Genomic DNA, 18,138 nt, shown 5'->3' with positions numbered 1-18,138 from the left:
ACAGGTTCAGGGCATATTTGTATGGAGTTATGCATTGGTACATTCTACTGAGACAGGGAGGTTATGGAGAGGTACAGATTCAGGGCATATTTGTGTGGAGTTCTGCATTGGTACATTCCAGTGAAACACGGAGGATATGGAGGGATACAGGTTCATGGCATATTTGTGTGTAGTACTTCATTGGTACGTTCCAGTGAGACAGGTCGGTTTTGGAGCGTACAGTTTCAGGGCATATTTTTGTGGAGTTCTGCATTGGAACGTTCCAGTGAGACAGGGAGGTTATGGAGGGGTACAGGTTCAGGGAATATTTCTGTGGAGTTCTGCATTGGTACGTTGCAGTGAGACAGGGAGGTTATGTAGGTGTACATGTCCGGTGCATATTTGTGTGTTTTTCTGCATTGGTACGTTCCAGTGAGAAAGGGAGGTTATGGAGGGGTACAGTTTCAGGGCATATTTATGTGGATTTCTGCATTGGTACGTTCCCGTGAGACAGGGAGGTTATGGAGGGGTACAGGTTCAGGGGATATTTGTGTGGAGTTCTGTATTGGTACGTTCCAGTGAGACACTGAGGTTATGGAGGTGTACAGGTTCAGGGCATATTTATGTGGAGTTCCGCAGTGGAACATTCCAGTGAGACACGGAGGATATTGAGGGGTACAGTTTCAGGGCATATTTGTGTGGTGTTCTGCATTGGTACGTTCCAGTGAGACAGGGTGGTTATGGAGGCGTACAGGTTCAGGGCATATTTGTGTGGAGTTCTGCATTGGTACATTCCAGTGAGACACGGAAGATATGGAGGGATACAGGTTCATGGCATATTTTTGCGGAGTTCTTCATTGGTACGTTCTAGTGTGACAGGTAGGTTTTGGAGCGTACAGGTTCAGAGCATATTTGTATGGAGTTCTGCATTGGTACATTCTACTGAGACAGGGAGGTTATGGAGGGTACATATTCAGGGCATATTTTTGTGGAGTTCTGTATTGGTACGTTCCAGTGAGACAGGGAGGTAATGAACGGGTACAGTTTCAGGGCATATTTGTGTGGAGTTCTGCATTGGTAAGTTCCAGTGAGACAGGGTGGTTATGGAGAGGTACAGATTCAGGGCATCTTTGTGTGGAGTTCTGCATTGGTACATTCCAGTGAAACACGGAGGATATGGAGGGATACAGGTTCATGGCATATTTGTGTGTAGTACTTCATTGGTACGTTCCAGTGAGACAGGTCGGTTTTGGAGCGTACAGGTTCAGGGCATATTTTTGTGGAGTTCTGCATTGGTACGTTCCAGTGAGACAGGGAGGTTATGGAGGGGTACAGGTTCAGGGAATATTTCTGTGGAGTTCTGCATTGGTACGTTGCAGTGAGACAGGGAGGTTATGTAGGTGTACATGTTCCGTGCATATTTGTGTGTTTTTCTGCATTGGTAGGTTCCAGTGAGAAAGGGAGGTTATGGAGGGGTACAGTTTCAGGGCATATTTATGTGGATTTCTGCATTGGTACGTTCCCGTGAGACAGGGAGGTTATGGAGGGGTACAGGTTCAGGGGATATTTGTGTGGAGTTCTGTATTGGTACGTTCCAGTGAGACACTGAGGTTATGGAGGTGTACATGTTCAGGGCATATTTATGTGGAGTTCCGCAGTGGAACATTCCAGTGAGACACGGAGGATATTGAGGGGTACAGTTTCAGGGCATATTTGTGTGGAGTTCTGCATTGGTACGTTCCAGTGAGACAGGGTGGTTATGGAGGCGTACAGGTTCAGGGCATATTTGTGTGGAGTTCTGCATTGGTACATTCCAGTGAGACACCGAAGATATGGAGGGATACAGGTTCATGGCATATTTTTGCGGAGTTCTTCATTGGTACGTTCTAGTGTGACAGGTATGTTTTGGAGCGTACAGGTTCAGGGCATATTTGTATGGAGTTCTGAATTGGTACATTCTACTGAGACAGGGAGGTTATGGAGTGTACATATTCAGGGCATATTTTTGTGGAGTTCTGCATTGGTACGTTCCAGTGAGACAGGGTGGTTATGGAGGCGTACAGGTTCAGGGCATATTTGTGTGGAGTTCTGCATTGGTACATTCCAGTGAGACACGGAGGATATGGAGGGATACAGGTTCATGGCATATTTGTGCGGAGTTCTTCATTGGTACGTTCCAGTGTGACAGGTAGGTTTTGGAGCGTACAGGTTCAGGGCATATTTGTATGGAGTTATGCATTGGTACATTCTACTGAGACAGGGAGGTTATGGAGGGTACATATTCAGGGCATATTTTTGTGGAGTTCTGTATTGGTACGTTCCAGTGAGACAGGGAGGTTATGGAGGGGTACAGTTTCAGGGCATATTTGTGTGGAGTTCTGCATTGGTACGTTCCAGTGAGACAGGGAGGTTATGGAGGGTTTACAGGTTCAGGGCATATTTGTGTGGAGTTCTGCATTGGTACATTCCAGTGAGACACGGAGGATATGGAGGGATACAGGTTCAGGGCATATTTTTGTGGAGTTCTGCATTGGTACGTTCCAGTGAGACAGGGAGGTTATGTAGGTGTACATGTTCCGTGCATATTTGTGTGGAGTTCTGCATTGGTACATTCCAGTGAGACATGGAGGTTATGCAGGGGTACAGGTTTAGGGCATATTTGTGCGGAGTTCTTCATTGGTACGTTCCAGTGTGACAAGGTGGTTATGGAGGCGTACAGGTTCAGGGCATATTTGTGTGGAGTTCTGCATTGGTACATTCCAGTGAGACACGGAGGATATGGAGGGATACAGGTTCATGGCATATTTGTGCGGAGTTCTGCATTGGTACATTCCAGTGAGACATGGAGGTTATGCAGGGGTACAGGTTTAGGGCATATTTGTGGGGAGTTCTTCATTGGTACGTTCCAGTGTGACAGGTAGGTTTTGGAGCGTACAGGTTCAGGGCATATTTGTATGGAGTTATGCATTGGTACATTCTACTGAGACAGGGAGGTTATGGAGGGTACATATTCAGGGCATATTTTTGTGGAGTTCTGTATTGGTACGTTCCAGTGAGACACGGAAGATATGGAGGGATACAGGTTCATGGCATATTTTTGCGGAGTTCTTCTTTGGTGCGTTCTAGTGTGACAGGTAGGTTTTGGAGCGTACAGGTTCAGAGCATATTTGTATGGAGTTCTGCATTGGTACATTCTACTGAGACAGGGAGGTTATGGAGGGTACATATTCAGGGCATATTTTTGTGGAGTTCTGTATTGGTACGTTCCTGTGAGACAGGGAGGTAATGAAGGGGTACAGTTTCAGGGCATATTTGTGTGGAGTTCTGCATTGGTAAGTTCCAGTGAGACAGGGAGGCTATGGAGAGGTACAGATTCAGGGCATATTTGTGTGGAGTTCTGCATTGGTACATTCCAGTGAAACACGGAGGATATGGAGGGATACAGGTTCATGGCATATTTGTGTGTAGTACTTCATTGGTACGTTCCAGTGAGACAGGTCGGTTTTGGAGCGTACAGGTTCAGGGCATATTCTTGTGGAGTTCTGCATTGGTACGTTCCAGTGAGACAGGGAGGTTATGGAGGGGTACAGGTTCAGGGAATATTTCTGTGGAGTTCTGCATTGGTACGTTGCAGTGAGACAGGGAGGTTATGTAGGTGTACATGTTCCGTGCATATTTGTGTGTTTTTCTGCATTGGTAGGTTCCAGTGAGAAAGGGAGGTTATGGAGGGGTACAGTTTCAGGGCATATTTATGTGGATTTCTGCATTGGTACGTTCCCGTGAGACAGGGAGGTTATGGAGGGGTACAGGTACAGGGGATATTTGTGTGGAGTTCTGTATTGGTACGTTCCAGTGAGACACTGAGGTTATGGAGGTGTACAGGTCCAGGGCATATTTATGTGGAGTTCCGCAGTGGAACATTCCAGTGAGACACGGAGGATATTGAGGGGTACAGTTTCAGGGCATATTTGTGTGGAGTTATGCATTGGTACGTTCCAGTTAGACAGGGTGGTTAAGGAGGCGTACAGGTTCAGGGCATATTTGTGTGGAGTTCTGCATTGGTACATTCCAGTGAGACACGGAGGATATGGAGGGATACAGGTTCATGGCATATTTGTGCGGAGTTCTTCATTGGTACGTTCCAGTGTGACAGGTAGGTTTTGGAGCGTACAGGTTCAGGGCATATTTGTATGGAGTTATGCATTGGTACATTCTACTGAGACAGGGAGGTTATGGAGGGTACATATTCAGGGCATATTTTTGTGGAGTTCTGTATTGGTACGTTCCAGTGAGACAGGGAGGTTATGGAGGGGTACAGTTTCAGGGCATATTTGTGTGGAGTTCTGCATTGGTACGTTCCAGTGAGACAGGGAGGTTATGGAGGGTTTACAGGTTCAGGGCATATTTGTGTGGAGTTCTGCATTGGTACATTCCAGTGAGACACGGAGGATATGGAGGGATACAGGTTCAGGGCATATTTTTGTGGAGTTCTGCATTGGTACGTTCCAGTGAGACAGGGAGGTTATGTAGGTGTACATGTTCCGTGCATATTTGTGTGGAGTTCTGCATTGGTACATTCCAGTGAGACATGGAGGTTATGCAGGGGTACAGGTTTAGGGCATATTTGTGCGGAGTTCTTCATTGGTACGTTCCAGTGTGACAGGGTGGTTATGGAGGCGTACAGGTTCAGGGCATATTTGTGTGGAGTTCTGCATTGGTACATTCCAGTGAGACACGGAGGATATGGAGGGATACAGGTTCATGGCATATTTGTGCGGAGTTCTTCATTGGTACGTTCCAGTGTGACAGGTAGGTTTTGGAGCGTACAGGTTCAGGGCATATTTGTATGGAGTTATGCATTGGTACATTCTACTGAGACAGGGAGGTTATGGAGGGTACATATTCAGGGCATATTTTTGTGGAGTTCTGTATTGGTACGTTCCAGTGAGACAGGGAGGTTATGGAGGGGTACAGTTTCAGGGCATATTTGTGTGGAGTTCTGCATTGGTACGTTCCAGTGAGACAGGGAGGTTATGGAGGGTTTACAGGTTCAGGGCATATTTGTGTGGAGTTCTGCATTGCTACATTCCAGTGAGACACGGAGGATATGGAGGGATACAGGTTCATGGCATATTTGTGCGGAGTTCTTCATTGGTACGTTCCAGTGTGACAGGTAGGTTTTGGAGCGTACAGGTTCAGGGCATATTTGTATGGAGTTATGCATTGGTACATTCTACTGAGACAGGGAGGTTATGGAGAGGTACAGATTCAGGGCATATTTGTGTGGAGTTCTGCATTGGTACATTCCAGTGAAACACGGAGGATATGGAGGGATACAGGTTCATGGCATATTTGTGTGTAGTACTTCATTGGTACGTTCCAGTGAGACAGGTCGGTTTTGGAGCGTACAGTTTCAGGGCATATTTTTGTGGAGTTCTGCATTGGAACGTTCCAGTGAGACAGGGAGGTTATGGAGGGGTACAGGTTCAGGGAATATTTCTGTGGAGTTCTGCATTGGTACGTTGCAGTGAGACAGGGAGGTTATGTAGGTGTACATGTCCGGTGCATATTTGTGTGTTTTTCTGCATTGGTACGTTCCAGTGAGAAAGGGAGGTTATGGAGGGGTACAGTTTCAGGGCATATTTATGTGGATTTCTGCATTGGTACGTTCCCGTGAGACAGGGAGGTTATGGAGGGGTACAGGTTCAGGGGATATTTGTGTGGAGTTCTGTATTGGTACGTTCCAGTGAGACACTGAGGTTATGGAGGTGTACAGGTTCAGGGCATATTTATGTGGAGTTCCGCAGTGGAACATTCCAGTGAGACACGGAGGATATTGAGGGGTACAGTTTCAGGGCATATTTGTGTGGTGTTCTGCATTGGTACGTTCCAGTGAGACAGGGTGGTTATGGAGGCGTACAGGTTCAGGGCATATTTGTGTGGAGTTCTGCATTGGTACATTCCAGTGAGACACGGGAGATATGGAGGGATACAGGTTCATGGCATATTTTTGCGGAGTTCTTCATTGGTACGTTCTAGTGTGACAGGTAGGTTTTGGAGCGTACAGGTTCAGAGCATATTTGTATGGAGTTCTGCATTGGTACATTCTACTGAGACAGGGAGGTTATGGAGGGTACATATTCAGGGCATATTTTTGTGGAGTTCTGTATTGGTACGTTCCAGTGAGACAGGGAGGTAATGAACGGGTACAGTTTCAGGGCATATTTGTGTGGAGTTCTGCATTGGTAAGTTCCAGTGAGACAGGGTGGTTATGGAGAGGTACAGATTCAGGGCATCTTTGTGTGGAGTTCTGCATTGGTACATTCCAGTGAAACACGGAGGATATGGAGGGATACAGGTTCATGGCATATTTGTGTGTAGTACTTCATTGGTACGTTCCAGTGAGACAGGTCGGTTTTGGAGCGTACAGGTTCAGGGCATATTTTTGTGGAGTTCTGCATTGGTACGTTCCAGTGAGACAGGGAGGTTATGGAGGGGTACAGGTTCAGGGAATATTTCTGTGGAGTTCTGCATTGGTACGTTGCAGTGAGACAGGGAGGTTATGTAGGTGTACATGTTCCGTGCATATTTGTGTGTTTTTCTGCATTGGTAGGTTCCAGTGAGAAAGGGAGGTTATGGAGGGGTACAGTTTCAGGGCATATTTATGTGGATTTCTGCATTGGTACGTTCCCGTGAGACAGGGAGGTTATGGAGGGGTACAGGTTCAGGGGATATTTGTGTGGAGTTCTGTATTGGTACGTTCCAGTGAGACACTGAGGTTATGGAGGTGTACAGGTTCAGGGCATATTTATGTGGAGTTCCGCAGTGGAACATTCCAGTGAGACACGGAGGATATTGAGGGGTACAGTTTCAGGGCATATTTGTGTGGAGTTCTGCATTGGTACTTTCCAGTGAGACAGGGTGGTTATGGAGGCGTACAGGTTCAGGGCATATTTGTGTGGAGTTCTGCATTGGTACATTCCAGTGAGACACCGAAGATATGGAGGGATACAGGTTCATGGCATATTTTTGCGGAGTTCTTCATTGGTACGTTCTAGTGTGACAGGTATGTTTTGGAGCGTACAGGTTCAGGGCATATTTGTATGGAGTTCTGAATTGGTACATTCTACTGAGACAGGGAGGTTATGGAGTGTACATATTCAGGGCATATTTTTGTGGAGTTCTGCATTGGTACGTTCCAGTGAGACAGGGTGGTTATGGAGGCGTACAGGTTCCGGGCATATTTGTGTGGAGTTCTGCATTGGTACATTCCAGTGAGACACGGAGGATATGGAGGGATACAGGTTCATGGCATATTTGTGCGGAGTTCTTCATTGGTACGTTCCAGTGTGACAGGTAGGTTTTGGAGCGTACAGGTTCAGGGCATATTTGTATGGAGTTATGCATTGGTACATTCTACTGAGACAGGGAGGTTATGGAGGGTACATATTCAGGGCATATTTTTGTGGAGTTCTGTATTGGTACGTTCCAGTGAGACAGGGAGGTTATGGAGGGGTACAGTTTCAGGGCATATTTGTGTGGAGTTCTGCATTGGTACGTTCCAGTGAGACAGGGAGGTTATGGAGGGTTTACAGGTTCAGGGCATATTTGTGTGGAGTTCTGCATTGGTACATTCCAGTGAGACACGGAGGATATGGAGGGATACAGGTTCAGGGCATATTTTTGTGGAGTTCTGCATTGGTACGTTCCAGTGAGACAGGGAGGTTATGTAGGTGTACATGTTCCGTGCATATTTGTGTGGAGTTCTGCATTGGTACATTCCAGTGAGACATGGAGGTTATGCAGGGGTACAGGTTTAGGGCATATTTGTGCGGAGTTCTTCATTGGTACGTTCCAGTGTGACAGGGTGGTTATGGAGGCGTACAGGTTCAGGGCATATTTGTGTGGAGTTCTGCATTGGTACATTCCAGTGAGACACGGAGGATATGGAGGGATACAGGTTCATGGCATATTTGTGCGGAGTTCTGCATTGGTACATTCCAGTGAGACATGGAGGTTATGCAGGGGTACAGGTTTAGGGCATATTTGTGGGGAGTTCTTCATTGGTACGTTCCAGTGTGACAGGTAGGTTTTGGAGCGTACAGGTTCAGGGCATATTTGTATGGAGTTATGCATTGGTACATTCTACTGAGACAGGGAGGTTATGGAGGGTACATATTCAGGGCATATTTTTGTGGAGTTCTGTATTGGTACGTTCCAGTGAGACACGGAAGATATGGAGGGATACAGGTTCATGGCATATTTTTGCGGAGTTCTTCTTTGGTACGTTCTAGTGTGACAGGTAGGTTTTGGAGCGTACAGGTTCAGAGCATATTTGTATGGAGTTCTGCATTGGTACATTCTACTGAGACAGGGAGGTTATGGAGGGTACATATTCAGGGCATATTTTTGTGGAGTTCTGTATTGGTACGTTCCAGTGAGACAGGGAGGCTATGGAGAGGTACAGATTCAGGGCATATTTGTGTGGAGTTCTGCATTGGTACATTCCAGTGAAACACGGAGGATATGGAGGGATACAGGTTCATGGCATATTTGTGTGTAGTACTTCATTGGTACGTTCCAGTGAGACAGGTCGGTTTTGGAGCGTACAGGTTCAGGGCATATTTTTGTGGAGTTCTGCATTGGTACGTTCCAGTGAGACAGGGAGGTTATGGAGGGGTACAGGTTCAGGGAATATTTCTGTGGAGTTCTGCATTGGTACGTTGCAGTGAGACAGGGAGGTTATGTAGGTGTACATGTTCCGTGCATATTTGTGTGTTTTTCTGCATTGGTAGGTTCCAGTGAGAAAGGGAGGTTATGGAGGGGTACAGTTTCAGGGCATATTTATGTGGATTTCTGCATTGGTACGTTCCCGTGAGACAGGGAGGTTATGGAGGGGTACAGGTACAGGGGATATTTGTGTGGAGTTCTGTATTGGTACGTTCCAGTGAGACACTGAGGTTATGGAGGTGTACAGGTCCAGGGCATATTTATGTGGAGTTCCGCAGTGGAACATTCCAGTGAGACACGGAGGATATTGAGGGGTACAGTTTCAGGGCATATTTGTGTGGAGTTATGCATTGGTACGTTCCAGTGAGACAGGGTGGTTATGGAGGCGTACAGGTTCAGGGCATATTTGTGTGGAGTTCTGCATTGGTACATTCCAGTGAGACACGGAGGATATGGAGGGATACAGGTTCATGGCATATTTGTGCGGAGTTCTTCATTGGTACGTTCCAGTGTGACAGGTAGGTTTTGGAGCGTACAGGTTCAGGGCATATTTGTATGGAGTTATGCATTGGTACATTCTACTGAGACAGGGAGGTTATGGAGTGTACATATTCAGGGCATATTTTTGTGGAGTTCTGCATTGGTACGTTCCAGTGAGACAGGGTGGTTATGGAGGCGTACAGGTTCAGGGCATATTTGTGTGGAGTTCTGCATTGGTCCATTCCAGTGAGACACGGAGGATATGGAGGGATACAGGTTCATGGCATATTTGTGCGGAGTTCTTCATTGGTACGTTCCAGTGTGACAGGTAGGTTTTGGAGCGTACAGGTTCAGGGCATATTTGTATGGAGTTATGCATTGGTACATTCTACTGAGACAGGGAGGTTATGGAGGGTACATATTCAGGGCATATTTTTGTGGAGTTCTGTATTGGTACGTTCCAGTGAGACAGGGAGGTTATGGAGGGGTACAGTTTCAGGGCATATTTGTGTGGAGTTCTGCATTGGTACGTTCCAGTGAGACAGGGAGGTTATGGAGGGTTTACAGGTTCAGGGCATATTTGTGTGGAGTTCTGCATTGGTACATTCCAGTGAGACACGGAGGATATGGAGGGATACAGGTTCAGGGCATATTTTTGTGGAGTTCTGCATTGGTACGTTCCAGTGAGACAGGGAGGTTATGTAGGTGTACATGTTCCGTGCATATTTGTGTGGAGTTCTGCATTGGTACATTCCAGTGAGACATGGAGGTTATGCAGGGGTACAGGTTTAGGGCATATTTGTGCGGAGTTCTTCATTGGTACGTTCCAGTGTGACAGGGTGGTTATGGAGGCGTACAGGTTCAGGGCATATTTGTGTGGAGTTCTGCATTGGTACATTCCAGTGAGACACGGAGGATATGGAGGGATACAGGTTCATGGCATATTTGTGCGGAGTTCTTCATTGGTACGTTCCAGTGTGACAGGTAGGTTTTGGAGCGTACAGGTTCAGGGCATATTTGTATGGAGTTATGCATTGGTACATTCTACTGAGACAGGGAGGTTATGGAGGGTACATATTCAGGGCATATTTTTGTGGAGTTCTGTATTGGTACGTTCCAGTGAGACAGGGAGGTTATGGAGGGGTACAGTTTCAGGGCATATTTGTGTGGAGTTCTGCATTGGTACGTTCCAGTGAGACAGGGAGGTTATGGAGGGTTTACAGGTTCAGGGCATATTTGTGTGGAGTTCTGCATTGCTACATTCCAGTGAGACACGGAGGATATGGAGGGATACAGGTTCAGGGCATATTTTTGTGCAGTTCTTCATTGGTACGTTCCAGTGAGACAGGGAGGTTATGTAGGTGTACATGTTCCGTGCATATTTGTGTGGAGTTCTGCATTGGTACATTCCAGTGAGACATGGAGGTTATGCAGGGGTACAGGTTTAGGGCATATTTATGTGGAGTTCTGCATTGGAACATTCCAGTGAGACACGGAGGATATGGAATGGTACAGGTTCAGGGCATATTTGTGTGGAGTTCTGCATTGGTACGTTCCAGTGAGACAGGGTGTTTATGGAGGCGTACAGGTTCAGGGCATATTTGTGTGGAGTTCTGCATTGGAACATTCCAGTGAGACACGGAGGATATGGAGGGGTGCAGGTTCAGGGCATATTTGTGTGGAGTTCTGCATTGGTACGTTCCAGTGAGACACTGAGGTTATGGAGGGGTACAGGTTCAGGGCATATTTATGTGGAGTTCCGCAGTGGAACATTCCAGTGAGACACGGAGGATATTGAGGGGTACAGTTTCAGGGCATATTTGTGTGGAGTTCTGCATTGGTACGTTCCAGTGAGACAGGGATGTTCTGGAGGGGTACAGTTTCAGGGCATATTTGTGTGGAGTTCTGCATTGGTACATTCCAGTGAGACACGGAGGATATGTAGGGATACAGGTTCATGGCATATTTGTGTGTAGTACTTCATTGATACGTTACAGTGAGACAGGTAGGTTTTGGAGCGTACATGTTCAGGGCATATTTTTGTGGAGTTCTGCATTGGTACGTTCCAGTGAGACAGGGAGGTTATGGAGGGGTACAGGTTCACGGCATATTTGTGTGGAGTTCTGCATTGGTACGTTCCAGTGAGACAGGGAGGTTATGTAGGTGTACATGTTCCGTGCATATTTGTGTGTTTTTCTGCATTGGTACGTTCCAGTGAGAAAGGGAGGTTATGGAGGGGTACAGTATCAGGGCATATTTATGTGGATTTCTGCATTGGTACGTTCCCGTGAGACAGGGTGGTTATGGAGGGGTACAGGTTCAGGGCATATTTGTGTGGAGTTCTGCATTGGTACGTTCCAGTGAGACAGGGAGGTTATGTAGGTGTACATGTTCCGTGCATATTTGTGTCTTTGTCTGCATTGGTACGTTCCAGTGAGAAAGGGAGGTTATGGAGGGGTACAGTTTCAGGGCATATTTGTGTGGATATCTGCATTGGTACGTTCCCATGAGACAGGGTGGTTATGGAGGGGTACAGGTTCAGGGCATATTTCTGTGGAGTTCTGCATTGGTACGTTCCAGTGAGACAGGGTGGTTATGGAGGGGTACAGGTTCAGGGCATATTTTTGTGGAGTTCTGCATTGGTACGTTCCGTGAGACAGGGAGTTTATGGAGGGGTACAGGTTCAGGGCATATTTTGAGGAGTTTTGCAATGGTACGTTCCAGTGAGACAGGGAGTTTATGGAGGGGTACAGTTTCAGGGCATATTTGTGTGGAGTTCTGCATTGGTACGTTCCACTGAGACAGGGAGGTTATGTAGGTGTACATGTTCAGGGCATATTTGTGTATTTTTCTGCATTGGTACGTTCCAGTGAGAAAGGGAGGTTATGGAGGGGTACAGTTTCAGGGCATATTTATGTGGAGTTCTGCATTGGTACGTTCCAGTGAGACAGGGAGGTTATGTAGGTGTACATGTTCCGTGCATATTTGTGTGTTTTTCTGCATTGGTACGTTCCAGTGAGAAAGGGAGGTTATGGAGGGGTACAGTTTCAGGGCATATTTATGTGGATTTCTGCATTGGTACGTTCCCGTGAGACAGGGAGTTTATGGAGGGGTACAGTTTCAGGGCATTTTTGTGTGGAGTTCTGCATTGGTACATTCCAGTGAGACACGGAGGATATGGAGGTGTGCAGGTTCAGGGCATATTTGTGTGGAGTTCTGCATTGGTACGTTCCAGTGAGACAGGGAGGTTATGGAGAGGTACAGATTCAGGGCATATTTGTGTGGAGTTCTGCATTGGTACATTCCAGTGAAACACGGAGGATATGGAGGGATACAGGTTCATGGCATATTTGTGTGTAGTACTTCATTGGTACGTTCCAGTGAGAAAGGGAGGTTATGGAGGGGTACAGTTTCAGGGCATATTTATGTGGATTTCTGCATTGGTACGTTCCCGTGAGACAGGGAGGTTATGGAGGGGTACAGGTTCAGGGGATATTTGTGTGGAGTTCTGTATTGGTACGTTCCAGTGAGACACTGAGGTTATGGAGGTGTACAGGTTCAGGGCATATTTATGTGGAGTTCCGCAGTGGAACATTCCAGTGAGACACGGAGGATATTGAGGGGTACAGTTTCAGGGCATATTTGTATGGAGTTCTGCATTGGTACGTTCCAGTGAGACAGGGTGGTTATGGAGGCGTACAGGTTCAGGGCATATTTGTGTGGAGTTCTGCATTGGTACATTCCAGTGAGACACGGAGGATATGGAGGGATACAGGTTCATGGCATATTTGTGCGGAGTTCTTCATTGGTACGTTCCAGTGTGACAGGTAGGTTTTGGAGCGTACAGGTTCAGGGCATATTTGTATGGAGTTATGCATTGGTACATTCTACTGAGACAGGGAGGTTATGGAGGGTTTACAGGTACAGGGCATATTTGTGTGGAGTTCTGCATTGGTACATTCCAGTGAGACACCCAGGATATGGAGGGATACAGGTTCAGGGCATATTTTTGTGGAGTTCTGCATTGGTACGTTCCAGTGAGACAGGGAGGTTATGTAGGTGTACATGTTCCGTGCATACTTGTGTGGAGTTCTGCATTGGTACATTCCAGTGAGACATGGAGGTTATGCAGGGGTACAGGCTTAGGGCATATTTATGTGGAGTTCTGCATTGGAACATTCCAGTGAGACACGGAGGATATGGAATGGTACAGGTTCAGGGCATATTTGTGTGGAGTTCTGCATTGGTACGTTCCAGTGAGACAGGGTGTTTATGGAGGCGTACAGGTTCAGCGCATATTTGTGTGGAGTTCTGCATTGGAACATTCCAGTGAGACACGGAGGATATGGAGGGGTGCAGGTTCAGGGCATATTTGTGTGGAGTTCTGCATTGGTACGTTCCAGTGAGACACTGAGGTTATGGAGGGGTACAGGTTCAGGGCATATTTATGTGGAGTTCCGCAGTGGAACATTCCAGTGAGACACGGAGGATATTGAGGGGTACAGTTTCAGGGCATATTTGTGTGGAGTTCTGCATTGGTACGTTCCAGTGAGACAGGGATGTTATGGAGGGGTACAGTTTCAGGGGATATTTGTGTGGAGTTCTGCATTGGTACATTCCAGTGAGACACGGAGGATATGGAGGGATACAGGTTCATGGCATATTTGTGTGTAGTACTTCATTGATACGTTACAGTGAGACAGGTAGGTTTTGGAGCGTACATGTTCAGGGCATATTTTTGTGGAGTTCTGCATTGGTACGTTCCAGTGAGACAGGGAGGTTATGGAGGGGTACAGGTTCAGGGCATATTTGTGTGGAGTTCTGCATTGGTACGTTCCAGTGAGACAGGGAGGTTATGTAGGTGTACATGTTCCGAGCATATTTGTGTGTTTTTCTGCATTGGTACGTTCCAGTGAGCAAGGGAGGTTATGGAGGGGTACAGTTTCAGGGCATATTTATGTGGATTTCTGCATTGGTACGTTCCCGTGAGACAGGGTGGTTATGGAGGGGTACAGGTTCAGGGCATATTTCTGTGGAGTTCTGCATTGGAACATTCCAGTGAGACACGGAGGATATGGAGGTGTGCAGGTTCAGGGCATATTTGTGTGGAGTTCTGCATTGGTACGTTCCTGTGAGACAGGGATGTTATGGAGGGGTACAGTTTCAGGGCATATTTGTGTGGAGTTCTGCATTGGTACATTCCAGTGAGACACGGAGGATATGTAGGGATACAGGTTCATGGCATATTTGTGTGGAGTTCTGCATTGGTACGTTCCAGTGAGACAGGTAGGTTTTGGAGCGTACAGGTTCAGGGCATATTTTTGTGGAGTTCTGCATTGGTACGTTCCAGTGAGACAGGGAGTTTATGGAGGGGTACAGTTTCAGGGCATTTTTGTGTGGAGTTCTGCATTGGTACATTCCAGTGAGACAGGGAGGTTATGGAGGGGTACAGGTTCAGGGCATATTTCTGTGGAGTTCTGCATTGAAACATTCCAGTGAGACACGGAGGATATGGAGGGGTGCAGGTTCAGGGCATATTTGTGTGGAGTTCTGCATTGGTACGTTCCAGTGAGACAGGTAGGTTTTGGAGCGTACAGGTTCAGGGCATATTTTTGTGGAGTTCTGCATTGGTACGTTCCAGTGAGACAGGGAGGTTATGGAGGGGTACAGGTTCAGGGCATATTTATGTGGATTTCTGCATTGGTACGTTCCCGTGAGACAGGGTGGTTATGGAGGGGTACAGGTTCAGGGCATATTTTTGTGGAGTTCTGCAATGGTACGTTCCAGTGAGACAGGGAGTTTATGGAGGGCTACAGTTTCAGGGCATTTTTGTGTGGAGTTCTGCATTGGTACATTCCAGTGAGACAGGGAGGTTATGGAGGGGTACAGGTTCAGGGCATATTTCTGTGGAGTTCTGCATTGGTATATTCCAGTGAGACACGGAGGATATGTAGGGATACAGGTTCATGGCATATTTGTGTGTAGTACTTCATTGATACGTTACAGTGAGACAGGTAGGTTTTGCAGCGTACATGTTCAGGGCATATTTTTGTGGAGTTCTGCATTGGTACGTTCCAGTGAGACAGGGAGGTTATGGAGGGGTACAGGTTCAGGGCATATTTGTGTGGAGTTCTGCATTGGTACGTTCCAGTGAGACAGGGATGTTATGTAGGTGTACATGTTCCGTGCATATTTGTGTGTTTTTCTGCATTGGTACGTTCCAGTGAGAAAGGGAGGTTATGGAGGGGTACAGTTTCAGGGCATATTTATGTGGATTTCTGCATTGGTACGTTCCCGTGAGACAGGGTGGTTATGGAGGGGTACAGGTTCAGGGCATATTTCTGTGGAGTTCCGCAGTGGAACATTCCAGTGAGACACGGAGGATATTGAGGAGTACAGTTTCAGGGCATATTTGTGTGGAGTTCTGCATTGGTACGTTCCAGTGAGACAGGGTGGTTATGGAGGCGTACAGGTTCAGGGCATATTTGTGTGGAGTTCTGCATTGGTACATTCCAGTGAGACACGGAAGATATGGAGGGATACAGGTTCATGGCATATTTTTGCGGAGTTCTTCATTGGTACGTTCTAGTGTGACAGGTAGGTTTTGGAGCGTACAGGTTCAGGGCATATTTGTATGGAGTTCTGCATTGGTACATTCTACTGAGACAGGGAGGTTATGGAGTGTACATATTCAGGGCATATTTTTGTGGAGTTCTGCATTGGTACGTTCCAGTGAGACAGGGTGGTTATGGAGGCGTACAGGTTCAGGGCATATTTGTGTGGAGTTCTGCATTGGTACATTCCAGTGAGACAGGGAGGTTATGGAGGGGTACAGGTTCAGGGCATATTTGTGTGGAGTTCTGCATTGGTACGTTCCAGTGAGACAGGGATGTTTTGTAGGTGTACATGTTCCGTGCATATTTGTGTGTTTTTCTGCATTGGTACGTTCCAGTGAGACAGGGAGTTTATGGAGGGGTACAGTTTCAGGGCATATTTGTGTGGAGTTCTGCATTGGTACGTTCCAGTGAGACAGGGAGGTTATGGAGGGTTTACGGGTTCAGGGCATATTTGTGTGGAGTTCTGCATTGGTACATTCCTGTGAGACACGGAGGATATGGAGGGATACAGGTTCAGGGCATATTTTTGTGGAGTTCTGCATTGGTACGTTCCAGTGAGACAGGGAGGTTATGTAGGTGTACATGTTCCGTGCATATTTGTGTGGAGTTCTGCATTGGTAAATTCCAGTGAGACATGGAGGTTATGCAGGGGTACAGGTTTAGGGCATATTTATGTGGAGTTCTGCATTGGAACATTCCAGTGAGACACGGAGGATATGGAATGGTACAGGTTCAGGGCATATTTGTGTGGAATTCTGCATTGGTACGTTCCAGTGAGACAGGGTGTTTATGGAGGCGTACAGGCTCAGGGCATATTTGTGTGGAGTTCTGCATTGGAACATTCCAGTGAGACACGGAGGATATGGAGGGGTGCAGGTTCAGGGCATATTTGTGTGGAGTTCTGCATTGGTACGTTCCAGTGAGACACTGAGGTTATGGAGGGGTACAGGTTCAGGGCATATTTATGTGGAGTTCCGCAGTGGAACATTCCAGTGAGACACGGAGGATATTGAGGGGTACAGTTTCAGGGCATATTTGTGTGGAGTTCTGCATTGGTACGTTCCAGTGAGACAGGGATGTTCTGGAGGGGTACAGTTTCAGGGCATATTTGTGTGGAGTTCTGCATTGGTACATTCCAGTGAGACACGGAGGATATGTAGGGATACAGGTTCATGGCATATTTGTGTGTAGTACTTCATTGATACGTTACAGTGAGACAGGTAGGTTTTGGAGCGTACATGTTCAGGGCATATTTTTGTGGAGTTCTGCATTGGTACGTTCCAGTGAGACAGGGAGGTTATGGAGGGGTACAGTTTCACGGCATATTTGTGTGGAGTTCTGCATTGGTACATTCCAGTGAGACACGGAGGATATGGAGGGATACAGGTTCATGGCATATTTGTGTGTAGTACTTCATTGATACGTTACAGTGAGACAGGTAGGTTTTGGAGCGTACATGTTCAGGGCATATTTTTGTGGAGTTCTGCATTGGTACGTTCCAGTGAGACAGGGAGGTTATGGAGGGGTACAGGTTCAGGGCATATTTGTGTGGAGTTCTGCATTGGTACGTTCCAGTGAGACAGGGAGGTTATGTAGGTGTACATGTTCCGTGCATATTTGTGTGTTTTTCTGCATTGGTACGTTCCAGTGAGAAAGGGAGGTTATGGAGGGGTACAGTTTCAGGGCATATTTATGTGGATTTCTGCATTGGTACGTTCCCGTGAGACAGGGTGGTTATGGAGGGGTACAGGTTCAGGGCATATTTCTGTGGAGTTCTGCATTGGTACATTCTACTGAGACAGGGAGGTTATGGAGTGTACATATTCAGGGCATATTTTTGTGGAGTTCTGCATTGGTACGTTCCAGTGAGACAGGGTGGTTATGGAGGCGTACAGGTTCAGGGCATATTTGTGTGGAGTTCTGCATTGGCACATTCCAGTGAGACACGGAGGATATGGAGGGATACAGGTTCATGGCATATCTGTGCGGAGTTCTTCATTGGTACGTTCCAGTGTGACAGGTAGGTTTTGGAGCGTACAGGTTCAGGGCATATTTGTATGGAGTTATGCATTGGTACATTCTACTGAGACAGGGAGGTTATGGAGGGTACATATTCAGGGCATATTTTTGTGGAGTTCTGTATTGGTACGTTCCAGTGAGACAGGGAGGTTATGGAGGGGTACAGTTTCAGGGCATATTTGTGTGGAGTTCTGCATTGGTACGTTCCAGTGAGACAGGGAGGTTATGGAGGGTTTACAGGTTCAGGGCATATTTGTGTGGAGTTCTGCATTGGTACATTCCAGTGAGACACGGAGGATATGGAGGGATACAG

The sequence above is a fragment of the Hemitrygon akajei genome, unplaced genomic scaffold (genome assembly GCF_048418815.1).
Source record: "Hemitrygon akajei unplaced genomic scaffold, sHemAka1.3 Scf000039, whole genome shotgun sequence".
Taxonomy (NCBI): domain Eukaryota; kingdom Metazoa; phylum Chordata; class Chondrichthyes; order Myliobatiformes; family Dasyatidae; genus Hemitrygon; species Hemitrygon akajei.
This window is presented reverse-complemented; position numbering follows the sequence as displayed.